The sequence below is a fragment of the Barbatula barbatula genome (assembly GCF_947034865.1).
Source record: "Barbatula barbatula genome assembly, chromosome: 16".
NCBI lineage: Eukaryota > Metazoa > Chordata > Actinopteri > Cypriniformes > Nemacheilidae > Barbatula > Barbatula barbatula.
Window position 1 is genome coordinate 10,370,534 of NC_136779.1, and position 12,115 is coordinate 10,382,648.

Consider the following 12,115-nt stretch of genomic DNA (forward strand, 5'->3'; position numbering starts at 1 on the left):
AGATTAAGATGTGTACAGCTGCACTAAATGCGTGTCAGAAGATGTGCTGAGAGCGCAAATGAATATATGTGCGGGTCATAGCCGGTTTTGATTTTATGTGTCTGTTCATTTCACAACAAGGTCTATTGCAGAACCTGCAGAACAACTTTGGTTTTGCCGTGCAGGCCTGCGCTCGAACACACCAACGGAAACGTATGCCAATCATTTCTGTGTTATGTAAAATATTTTAACCATCCACAACTGAAAGGCTACAAATAGCAATCATATCGCAACAGTCACTTTTATTACATTTAACTTTATATTTGTCACAGTGACATGCTCGACCGCCAGTGGCAGTTCACCACCGTCATGGCATTTTACCATCACGGTGGTGCGGTTTTCACAACCCCATTATAATTATACATTTTGTGTCCGGTGTAGACACGTTTTTAGCGTAATGAAGGATTGGCTGTGAATTTTAAGCCGTTCCTCTGCAGACTGCTGCGTGAATCTCGTTTAGAGATAGAAGAAAGGCTTGAATGGCTTTATTTACGCAGTCAAATGGTTTCCTTTGAGCGGCATGCGCAAATGTATTCTCTTTATCCCTTACATTGAAGCGAGATTCATATATCAGATGCATGGCCAGGTGGCAAACCAATGCATCATGAGTATGGTGCTGTGTTCTAGCTGACATGTGACATGCACCACAATCCGGATTGAACTGCAGTGTGGTCACATGCTTACATTGGACAGACTCTTTTTATCCAATGTGACCTACAGTGCAGTCTGTCTATACATTTTTCCTTCAGTAACGTCACACTAGATTTGCTTTAACACAAATATACGGTAGACACCTGTATGTATACAAGTATTGATTTTATATTAGCAATTTCTTTTTAATTTTTGGATAGGATTCTGAATGATTTATCCCATTAAGGAAATGGACTTTAAACATACATGCTTAGAAAATGTTTAGTATTTCTTTATTGATCCTATCATTGCATGCAACTGTTAATTGGGCCGTGCAAAAGAAGAGTACTTTTTGACTAAATACATTTTTCTTTTCGCAAAATGGCTCGCGGATTGTATTGCAGCTGCCTTTAATATTCTTCTCATTCATATAGCTCAGGTGGTTTTAACACATGGCAAACTACATTATTCATATGGCAGGGTTATTGGATAGGGTGTAGGAGAACCTGTGCCAGACATCAACTGACTAATGTGTTAGAGCCTTTTGCTTTTTAATGGAAACTTCACTGTAGCACTTTGCGGTAAAAAAAGACATAGATGAGGTTCCAATAATGGTGTCTCGTGTCAGTGTTGGGGGATCTAGAATCCATTCAAGTGACCTATATAGTTTAACTTGATACACAGACGTCCCTTCTCAACTGACAGTAATTGAGAACCCCTGCCGCTACTGTAGGTAACTAAAACTCAATGTAAATATGCATCACCCTATATGATCTCAAACGTCTACTTATAGCCTTTTGGTATGGAAGTGTGGTTTCAACCATTACACAACTGTGTATACGTTTAGTATCAGTGTTCAAACAGTAACTTTCAATCTTTGCTTAGTTTATAATATACTCAATTGTTAATTTTAGTATATTTTGTTAAAATACAATTAAAATTTTCATAATAAATGAAACTAGCTAGTTGGTGCAGTTGTGGTTGTGTCTACAAAGCTTATTTCAGCATCAAAAAGTTTTAAGAAAAGTCCTGAACTTTTCAAAATGTAGATTATACATTTGCATCAATTGAAAAAAAACATTTATATATCTTCTTCCCAGACTCCCTTGAGTAGCTTTACAGATACCTGGTTGAAGACTCTGATGCATAGAGACTATTAAGATGCAAATGTCTTACCTTAACACGCCTGAGATCTTTACCGTCATTCTCTATACCGTTTATTGATTCATTGTACATTGACACCGCGCCACAGTATGTGCTCTCAAAGATATTAAGTAACACTTGATATTCAGCGACAAGATCAAAAAGTGAAAGTTCACAAGATATTGTTTCGGCTCGGGTCTTCAGTTTCACCTTGGCTCTTTGTCGTACGGGTGGTCTACCTCAATGTTCCTCGTCTCTCATCTGTGCATGTGGCGTCTTGTCATCCAGCCTCTGTCTTAATCGGTCGCCAGAGATGACCTTTCCAGCCTAGCCAGACGAGAACATCAGCAAGTTGAAATGCCATCAGATTTGCTCTCCTCAAATTGTAACCTTTCTTAATGGAAACTGATGAAATCTAGGTTGGAAATGCACAAGGGATGATATGTCTTTCACATAATTGAAGCTGGGATGTACAACCTTCAATGTCATTTGTAGGATTGTGCAAAACATATTTTGACAATCTAGACGTTGTGTGTAAGATTAGCCGATCTGTTACATTTAGATGTTTATTGAAAATACATCATAGATAAGCAGTTTTTACCTATGGTGTTGTTTATTCTCCTCTTTAATGCCTTGTCCGCATAAATAGGTTTTCATTTAAAAGTCTTTTCTCTCTATTTTGGCCTGAGTTTTTGTCAGTGAAAACAAATCTCCCATGCTCTCCAACTTGGATAAACTTGACTTACGTTGCACTTATGGCCAGTACAAGAGCACACTCATTTTCAGACATTTTAGTGTGGATGAGCAGCTTTTGGAAAATGCTTGACAATGCTAGTATGTAAGAGGAGCAGTTACTCCAAATATCTAGACAAGGCATAATGTATTTTGGTGGATATTTTAAATGGATTGTTCAAAAATGAATGTCTCCGTCATGAATGTCTTTGGTTGAATACATTAAGAAAGATCTTTGGACTAATGCTTTTAACCAAACAGTTCTTGGACCCCATTTACTACCATAGATGGAAAACGACATTGGTAGTCAAAAGTGCCCTAGAAAATTGTTTGGTTGCAAGCATCCTTCCATATATCTTTCTCTGTGTACATCAGAACAAAAACAATTATACAGATTTGGACTCAAAGCTTAATAAATGATGACAGGATTTTTATTTTGGGGATGAACTGTCTCTTTAACATAATTTGTGAAACTTAAGCCAGCGACAATAAATATCATGAAAAGTTTAGATGAACTAGATTCCCCTCAAATAGTTGATTGATGGAAGAATGAGACCCACCCACCCAAAAAGACTCTGAGAGACACATACGTATTATGTTACACTATAGAAATGTCCAAAGCTGAGCGCCGCTAAAGCTCACAGTGTGCAGATGATTTACTGAAAATTGTATGTAGCGAATCGGTGGTCATTTGCAATGTAGCAGGCCGGTAGATGAGCCATTAACTGTGAATAAAATTCAAAAATTGTTTATAACTCGCCCCTCTGGGGGGGGGGGTCATCATTATTGAAGAAGGTTTACACTGGTGTCAATAACCATAAAGACCTATTAAGCATAGTTAAATGAATTATTGTAATGTGTTCTGCAGTGTGGTGTCATGTGCCACAGTTAATTTCAGTTTCTGTATATGATGTGCATGCATAAATTCCTATGGATGACCCAAGTGACCTATAGTTCATGCTATACATTATGTCGGCATGTGTGTTCCCTGGGTATAAAACCTTTTTTGTACTAAGTTAGCACCATGCTTTACCAGTTGAAGTACAGAAAAAGATCCTTCTTTAAGGAAGTGTTTTGTACTTACTGCAGGTATTTTACTAGACATGGCTTTAGATGTGACCTCAGTCACGGTATCCGCAGGATTATCTCAGTAAGCCTTTTAGAGGTAATATAGTCACACGAAGCCTGCGATTGGTCAACTCTGACTCAATGACTTGCCTCACTCTCTAGTCAACATGTCTTCTGAGTGATAATCTGATTAAGATTCTGTTCCAAGAGGAAAATCTCCTGTTTTATGTTTAAGTTTAAGCAATCTGCCTGATATATTGTATCTCTGCTGCAGAGACTCTGCATGACAAGTAATATCAAAAAAGTAAGAAATATGCAAAGAACATTGCTTATCATGATAGTTATTCTGTAAACTCATCATATGTCAATTGGGAGATTACCTTTTCGTCTTTGTTGTTGTCTTTAGTTTCTTTAGGTTTTCTCCGCACTTGCAGTAAATAGGGAGTTCAATACAAGTTCAACTTCAAGTTCAGTTATTGAGTGGCGTTGGGTGAGACCTCTCTTAAATTATTTGGTGGCAATGACAGAAAGAAGTATGTGACCACTGCTTTTCTTTATCTGTTTAGTTACTTCCTAATCACAGATGTCACAGTTAAAACATATTTGCATGTATAGCTGTGATGTCACATGCTATTGTGTACTCCTGACAGATGTCTATGAAGCAAACATTAAGATCAGGCCACAGGTCACCTTTTGCGCTCAGTGTTCCTTAAGGTCTCCAAATGCCCATGTCATTCTGGTTCCCACATGGGATAAATCAGATGGCGGGATAGAAATGCAGCAGTCAGTCAGTATTATAGTGTAACAGGTAAGGGGTTGGTTTTCCTTTAGTGTAATACGCTTTTGGTTGCTGTTCAGCATCAGGCAAAAACATGATTGACAACAGCCAGCACAGCATTTGCTCATAAAAGCTTCCTCTGGCCATCTCTTCAGTTAAGGCTTGGTGAGGAAAGCGGACTGTGCTTTTCCAAATGTGAGGATAATCTCACAAATTATTTTTGCACTTTTCAATTTTAACGACTCATTACTTTGGCAATTTCTTTGTGTCATCACATCATCAAATTGAGTAATTTCAGAGCAAATATATCTAAATGTACTTTCTAAAACATTGAATTATAATATAATGTTATAAATAAATGTCAGCCCTAATCTCCTTGTCTGTTTGATTTTTTAAACAGCACTTGAAGCTGAACAGGAGTGTGTGATAAACAGCTGAAGTCAGCTGTAGGGTTTGCCTTACACTACACAAATACGTCCATGGATCGCGATCAACATCTCTGTGCTGGAACATCGGACGGTTGGCTGCCTTTTTCTCGGCTGTGAAGCGCCCTCATATTTTAACCATTCATTCAGCAACGCACGGATCCTTGACACCACGTGAGCACTTCATTTTACATAATGGCCATTAAGGCAGTCACTTTTTTATTTCATCATGCAGGTATAGAATTTCCTGACATTTTAAAACACTTAAACGTTGAACGCCTCGTATGCACCCAGCCTCCCACTTTAATGAGAGAGGCTTGAGAAAGGCTCATTAGACATCTTTTGGGAGACAGCTGGTCAAAAGAAGTGTCTGCCAAAGAGGAGGTGAGCCAGTAAAGCTTCAGTCAGATTGAGAAGGAAATGTTAGTTATGTGCAGAATTATTTGGTGTCACTGTGTAATGGCAGTAGATGGAAAAAAAAGGAACAGAAGTGAGATAATAGCTGATGATGTGATTCTGAGAGTTGTCATGTGTGTAAATGTAATACGTTGGAGAAATGAGAGATTTATGTCAGGAATATATCACACTGCTGTGGTTTCTTTAATAGATCGGGTGACTGAACTGAAAGTGCACTCAGGGAAAAAAGGTCCTTGAGGTGTCATGAATATTATGGTGCAGATCTTGTGTTTTGGTAACTGTATTGTAGGAAGCATTGCATTTTTAAAGCTGAAATGAGAATTGTTATACCATAGTAAAATGCATTTACTATCTACCTACAATTTTGTTCTTGTATACATTTCACAGATTAATATGCAGATACAAGTAAGGCAGTGTGTTATTCCAACTGGTTGGTGGTGGCCATTTTTCAAATAGTATTAATTGCCATTGAATTAATATTTCCTTTGAAGTGAGAGGTCATTCATTTGAATTGTACGGACACAAAACGAATGCAAGTCAATGGGTCCCGTACAGTCGGTCAAAATTTCATTTTTGGGCGAACTATTCCTTAAAAAAAAGCGTCTGCCAAATGAATAAATGTAAATGCAAAACCATGATAATACACAAACAATTTTGATAGTTTCAGTTTAACTTTGATGCACCTCAGCCAAAGACCTTGTGAGCCTGTAATACTCAAAATGCTTGTTTGTCTTGGACAATGGGTGTTGCTTTTCTTCCACCATTTTGCTCTCTCCAGCTTTTTACTGTGTCATTACGATGCTGTAAACATTCTACCTTTGCTCTCGTGCTCTGGAAGCATCGTATGTGGAGCAGAACAGCTGCCACGGTGATGATGTTGTCATGGCGAGAGCTCCTGTGGAGCCTTCCTGGCATCCTGCCCCTTTCCGCTCGGGAGATGTTTATTTTTCCAAATCAACAGGAAATATATAGTGGCACCTCCGGGTGTGTCCTGGAGGTGCAAGGTGAACACATCAGGCGATCGGGGTGCAAGGTGAACACATCAGGCGATTGTTGGTAAGAGGAAGCGGGATTTAATTGAGATCTTCATTCAGGTTCCTCACGTTGTTAATAATGCAGAAGTAAGTCATGCTTTTTGAATGTTTTAATGCGTTATGTTCGGATTTCACAGTTGCCTGCAATGAGTTTGGATCGCAAAGATGTGATGAACATGAGATGACTTTATTGTTTCACCTTGTGAAATAGATCGAAAAACTGTAGACGTTAAAATATGAACTTTTCTTGCTCAAAACAAATGACAATTTGACAACTGTCAGTACAGTAGAATTTAATCATCTTCACATTTGTGCATTATCTCTATTGTATGTAAGCAACCCAATATCCATTTTCTGGAAATGCCCTGCATGTGCTCTGTATCCAGAACACTTGTTTCTAATTGGCTTTCCCGAATACTTTACAGCGTTTTAGTAAAATGGCTGAACTGTTTTGACACAAGAGGCCATAGAGCGAACAAAGGCAGGATGCGATATTGATTAAAAAAAAGCTCTTTCTCGCAGAACAGAATGAGCCCTTAATTAACTTTCTGAACCAGGTTAAATGGCCTCACATGCTGTGTGAAAATATTTAACTTCTTACTGGCTTCTTTCCCTGTGACCGCATTATGCCCAGTGATGAGAATTAGGTTGTATGAAGAACTGAATTCAGCCATAGTACGGTAACAGAAGTGCAGCTCCGTTTAAATGGGTGAGGTTTCATCAGCCGGCAACTTCGATAATGAGGACAATGTGACATTTTGAAAATCATATTAATATCTCTACGACCAATGCCTGCACCAGACTGATGCCAAAAACAAATCTGCCTTTCGCTGCGGTATCACCGAGAAGGGCAACGAGGAAGACAAATACCTGCAATCACAACGCTTTTTAGATGCTTTTCTGTTATAACAATTTAGATGAAATCATGCACATTCAATAAACCATCTCGTCGCATTCATCTCACTGAATTGCTGTCTGGCGTAGCACCTTGATTTAGTTTCAATAGAATTCAATAAAACAAAACAGCAGGCAGACGTGCTGAGCAGTAATTTGATTTAATTGAGGCAGTCAATGTGTCATCATCTCTTCTCCTGTCTCCATTTCCACTTTTTGCTGGCTCCGTTGAAAGCATCAGGTTTTCAGTAGTCGGATCTTTTTAATCCTTTTTTAGCAGAAGAAAGGAGTAATATAAATGCCAGTATGCTTTAATGTTGTAATGGAACGTCCCATGAAACACAGACGGCGAAGAGTTCTAGACAAAAACACTTTAATGATAACCAATAACAGGAAGGTACAACATTCACTTATACTTTACATCTAAGACGAGACAAAGAACATGAAAACAGGCAGAGTCTTAGGCCACGTTTTACACAAAGAAAAGGAAAAGTTTCACGCACACACGACAACGTTATCATAACAATCCGCGTTTACACAGATCCGCAAAAACGACTAAAACGCTGTATTACGCATGCCAAGCCAGTAGTTGGTGACATCACTTTGTAAAGAAATTGTACTGACGATTGATTGACGGTTTATTGGAAGGTGGACTTCCATCGCTAAAGAGACCACACAATAAAGAGCGCTGCATTTCTCCTCATTCAAAGTGAAGAGAAGCGTGCGCACATATACAAACAAACAAAGAAGATGGCGAAAAGTTTGGACATTCGAAGGTTTTCATTCCATCTTCTCGTCCTCCCGGGTCTGATCCAAAAGCGCCGTTTAAAAACCCTTCGTCGCAGTGAATGAGTGTTAAGATTTAGGTAGTTAAACAATTAGTGTCCGCTGGTGGTTATAGCACTGGTGTAGTAAATCTACACTTTGCTGGAGAACAAACTATTATGCAGCACAAAAAAAAACCATGTAATCCGCCATTGTTGTATTTGTTTCTTCTTCGTTGTGTTTGGATGGACACGCGCATACCACACCCCCACACCTAATATTCATGCGGACAATGTCATTTTCTCATTCTTGCGTACTGCTGGGTTTACACGGAAATGAGAACGCTGTAGTTTTCAAAAACGTGCACTTTGAAACCCGTTTTCAAAAGTTTGCGTTATCAGTCCCCTAAAACGCCGTTTCCGTGTAAACGGACAGCCAAATTGGCATAAATAGTTTTGCGCTTTCACTTGAAAACGGTCTCGTGTAAACGGCCCCTTTACGACGGGGGTCATAGCTGGCAGGTGCGGTGATTACTGATAAGACACTGGTGCGATAACGTGAAGCATGATGGGAACTGTAGTCCAGGAGCAAACACGGGGAGAAACGGGCAATGAAGGACACGAGAGGCAGACAGGTGCAGAAGGAACTGTGACAAATATACAGCGAGGCTGTCTATATTAGGGAAAGAGGCAGAGTTATTTATTGTCAGGTGGTTTTGACAGCAGTCATCTGAGCGTGTACAAAGGAGTTTGTTTGTTGTGCAGACTGATACAGCGGAGAAATGTACACGATGCTGGAGGACAGCCAGATATGAACCAGGAACAGCCTGTTCTTCTCATTTAACATATCTTCTTTATTTCCGAACAGATTTTACAGCAGTGTAAAGTCGGCCTAGCTGGGAATTAAAGAAACACTAGGCTACATAACCTATTGGATAAACAAGCAATCAAAAACTTTATTACTGTAATATTTGAAATGATAGAGTAATCATTTATTTGTTGGCACTGGATTTATGGTAGTATCAAGGGGTGGGGCATTTATCAAAGACGAGCTGGATTTGTGGACAAGATACAGAAGCAAACGTGGCAAAAATGCCCGTGTGTGGCTGAAATTAGCATTCTATCAGAGTGTGAGTTCAGTACAGCTGGCAACATTGTTACTTCCCACAGCAACCTTTTATACGAGAGAAAGTAAACTACTGAATCAGATACACTATAGTATCGCCAAACGGAACAACCGATTGTGCTGTTAAAGGCTATAGAGAAATTGGTATCATCAAGTAGTACTGGTACTTTTGACATTTCTGTTGGGGACATTTAATATAAATTAGATTAACTCTAGGAATTCCCCAATGGGATTTTTTTGACAGACGGGTGGATGATTCAGATTTGTAACTTGTTCCCTTATGTGTTTTTTGTCATTTATATACAGTAGATTACTGTTTTGATTGCGTTACCAAATTAATCTTTTGTGTAATTTTTTGAAGGATGTATTGACAGATAATATGCATAACTATGTCTTTAGAGGTGTATAAAGACCTTACATAATGAAGCGTTATGTTTTTATTACCTTAGAATGAGCTATTTATAGCTACATACACTGCGGGTGGAATTCACCATGTTGTTTCTACAGTAGCCCTAAACAGACAAACTGCTCTATGGAGCGCGTTTTGTAAATACTTAATCTCCTTCGGCAGAGGAACAAAAACGTGACGACATCTTAGTCCTGTGTCAGCCACCGTAGAACTTCAACCCCCTCCCTCCCTTTCGAAGAGATCTGTTGGTTCCATTTTCACTAAACAAGCATTGGATTCAAAAGGCCAACATTTTATGGGAGGCTCAAAATAAAAAACAACACGAGAAACATTGACCTGCTACAAATGTATTGTTTTGTTATAACAGCCTTTTTCACACTATAGCCGATATCAAATGTTTGTCAATTGTTAAAATATCGGCAGATTCATTAATAACAGATCACTGCTGTCATTCATAAGCCTTGTATCTCCATATTTGGAGATTTAGGTTTTGTGCTTGCTTGGTGGTATGCACGTGACGCCACTTTCCCACGTAAACACGCCAAAACACGCTCCCTTGAGTGGCAAAACACTTACAATATCAGGAAATGCAATTCCGTGTTAGAAATTTGTGTCCAAGGACACCGGTTTCCTTTGTAAGTCGTAAGGATCACCGTCAAGTTTAATTTCAGCACGTGTTTAGTCCTGGTTTCTGTTTCTCCAATTGAAACAAATTCTAAATTGTTTTGCAACTCAAGGGAACGTGTCCTGGCAGTCAATGGGGCGTGTCTTAGCGTGTTCACGTGGGAAAATGACGTCAATGCATACCCTCTATTAGCACGTTAATATCGCAACAGTTGTGCTAAATGAATATTGAGAAGTAGAAATTGCTATCACGATTAAAATGTGATTAACCTCTGAAACATCCGATTTTTCCCGTCTGAAATGATGGTATAGTAGTCATTCCAGTTTCCCTCCATTACCTTATTATACTCTTTGTATAAACAGACTTATTGTATGTAGTCAAGGAATGGTTACATTTAAAATAGGTTGACACTCATTGTTTTAATAGATGGCTGTGGTTTTTCTCTCATTTACAGACCAAACATCTCAGTTGTGTATCCAGTCATATTAATAGCTATTATTTAACAAAGATTAAGTCTTCCATGAATTATGTGTTCTTTGCTGTATTTAAAGTCAGTTTCCATCAATATATCAAGTTGAAGAAAGGCATTAACTTAAGCCATGCTTTCCTTGGCCAAAATTCACAATGTACGCTTTGTTTTCCCTAAAGGCACTTTTCTAACCTTAATCAGGAACATTTGGGCGTTTCCCACTGTTTGCGTGTGTCTTTGGGTTGGTTGGTCGGTTGGATGTATATTTAAGTCTAGTCACATATTGAATGTAAAGACTCTGACCTCACTCATTCATCATAGGCGAATAGTGTTGGTTTTGCTGTCTTATATATTGGTAGAATACAATTTATTTCAGTGTTCCTTTAGCTTAACTGGTCGAGCATTACACTATTCAGTACCAGGGCACACATACACATGTACAGTATACACAAGAGACATTAATTCAAATTGATATTATGATTACAAATGCAGTAGTATTCAAAAAGTCTTTGTCTGAAAATCAGTAATGTTATCAGATGTTATCAGTAAATTGGAAACTTGTGGTCGCTTGTGTACTAGTTGTGTAGGTGATCTTCTTTGTTGAACAACAAGCCGGATGTTGTGATTTGCATGTCATTATTTGAATATAAACTGCGGCGAATGTTTAGAGTTAACCCGTAAGAACGAGTGAGCATGCGTTCGTATGTACAGTATGTGTTTGTCCTTCCCACATTGCGCTTATGCAACAGAAAGGGGGACGCATTTCATCTAGCTGTGAACAATGGCACAACCATGAAACAACGGTGCAGAAATCAACGTTAGAAATAATTGTTGTTATAAGAAATAAGAAAAAAAATTGGCTCGGTTTAAGACTGTGGCGGAACGAAATATACCATAGCGGGCCACCATAGGCTCGTCAATGAATGGGAAACACTGCTGTAGGTGCTGTGTGCACCATGTGATGTGGAGCATTTTTCCGGAGCATTCCTTTAATATCCACTCGCTCACTAGACCACTGTGATAATGTTAAATCTTCTTTTCTGCCCTATTGATGTGACTACTCTCAGCTTTCTGTCTTTTTCACATTTGCCACCAAATGAAAGAAGCCACAAGAAATGCTTATGTAATGTTTTATAATGTATCAGATTGCCTGCTGAGGCATGTCAGTGTATCTCACCATTTACTGTCCTATTTCCACACCGTCCTGTTTCTCCCTGCCTCTCTCAGTCCTATTAATATATCCATTTTTGCTGACTTTTTGCAGTCAAGTCCAGTTGCACACACCAGCTATTGTAAGCATCTTTTCTCATATTATGTGCTTATGCCAGGCTGAAGAAATGTTTGTATACAAGACAAATCAAAGCTGTATTGCATAGACTTGAAAAGATTTTGATAGTTTTGTTTTGTATGTCTCCGTAGGAACTTTCTTAGTAGAATCAGCTTGCAGGAACACTTGAGATGTGAATACCTCATAGCCTCGGCTCATGAAGCTCAAGGGTTTTAACTTTCATTAAAGATGAATATTTTAATTTTAGATATTGGAGTCATTAAGTGTCTTTTGT

General features: G+C 38.7%; 1 protein-coding gene across 5 annotated transcripts in view; it reads left to right on the top strand.

Annotated features, from left to right (window-relative positions):
* Nucleotides 1–12,115, top strand: part of thrab (thyroid hormone receptor alpha b) — a 121,652-nt gene that overhangs the window by 19,306 nt on the left and 90,231 nt on the right. For 3 of the 5 annotated variants that reach the window (XM_079476575.1, XM_079476579.1, XM_079476576.1), the window contains exon 2: nucleotides 4,791–4,989. The exons of the other annotated variants lie outside the window; for them this stretch is intronic. The gene's annotated coding sequence lies outside the window, so the exon portion shown is untranslated. The remainder of the gene's footprint in view (nucleotides 1–4,790; nucleotides 4,990–12,115) is intronic. 5 annotated transcript variants of the gene reach the window in all.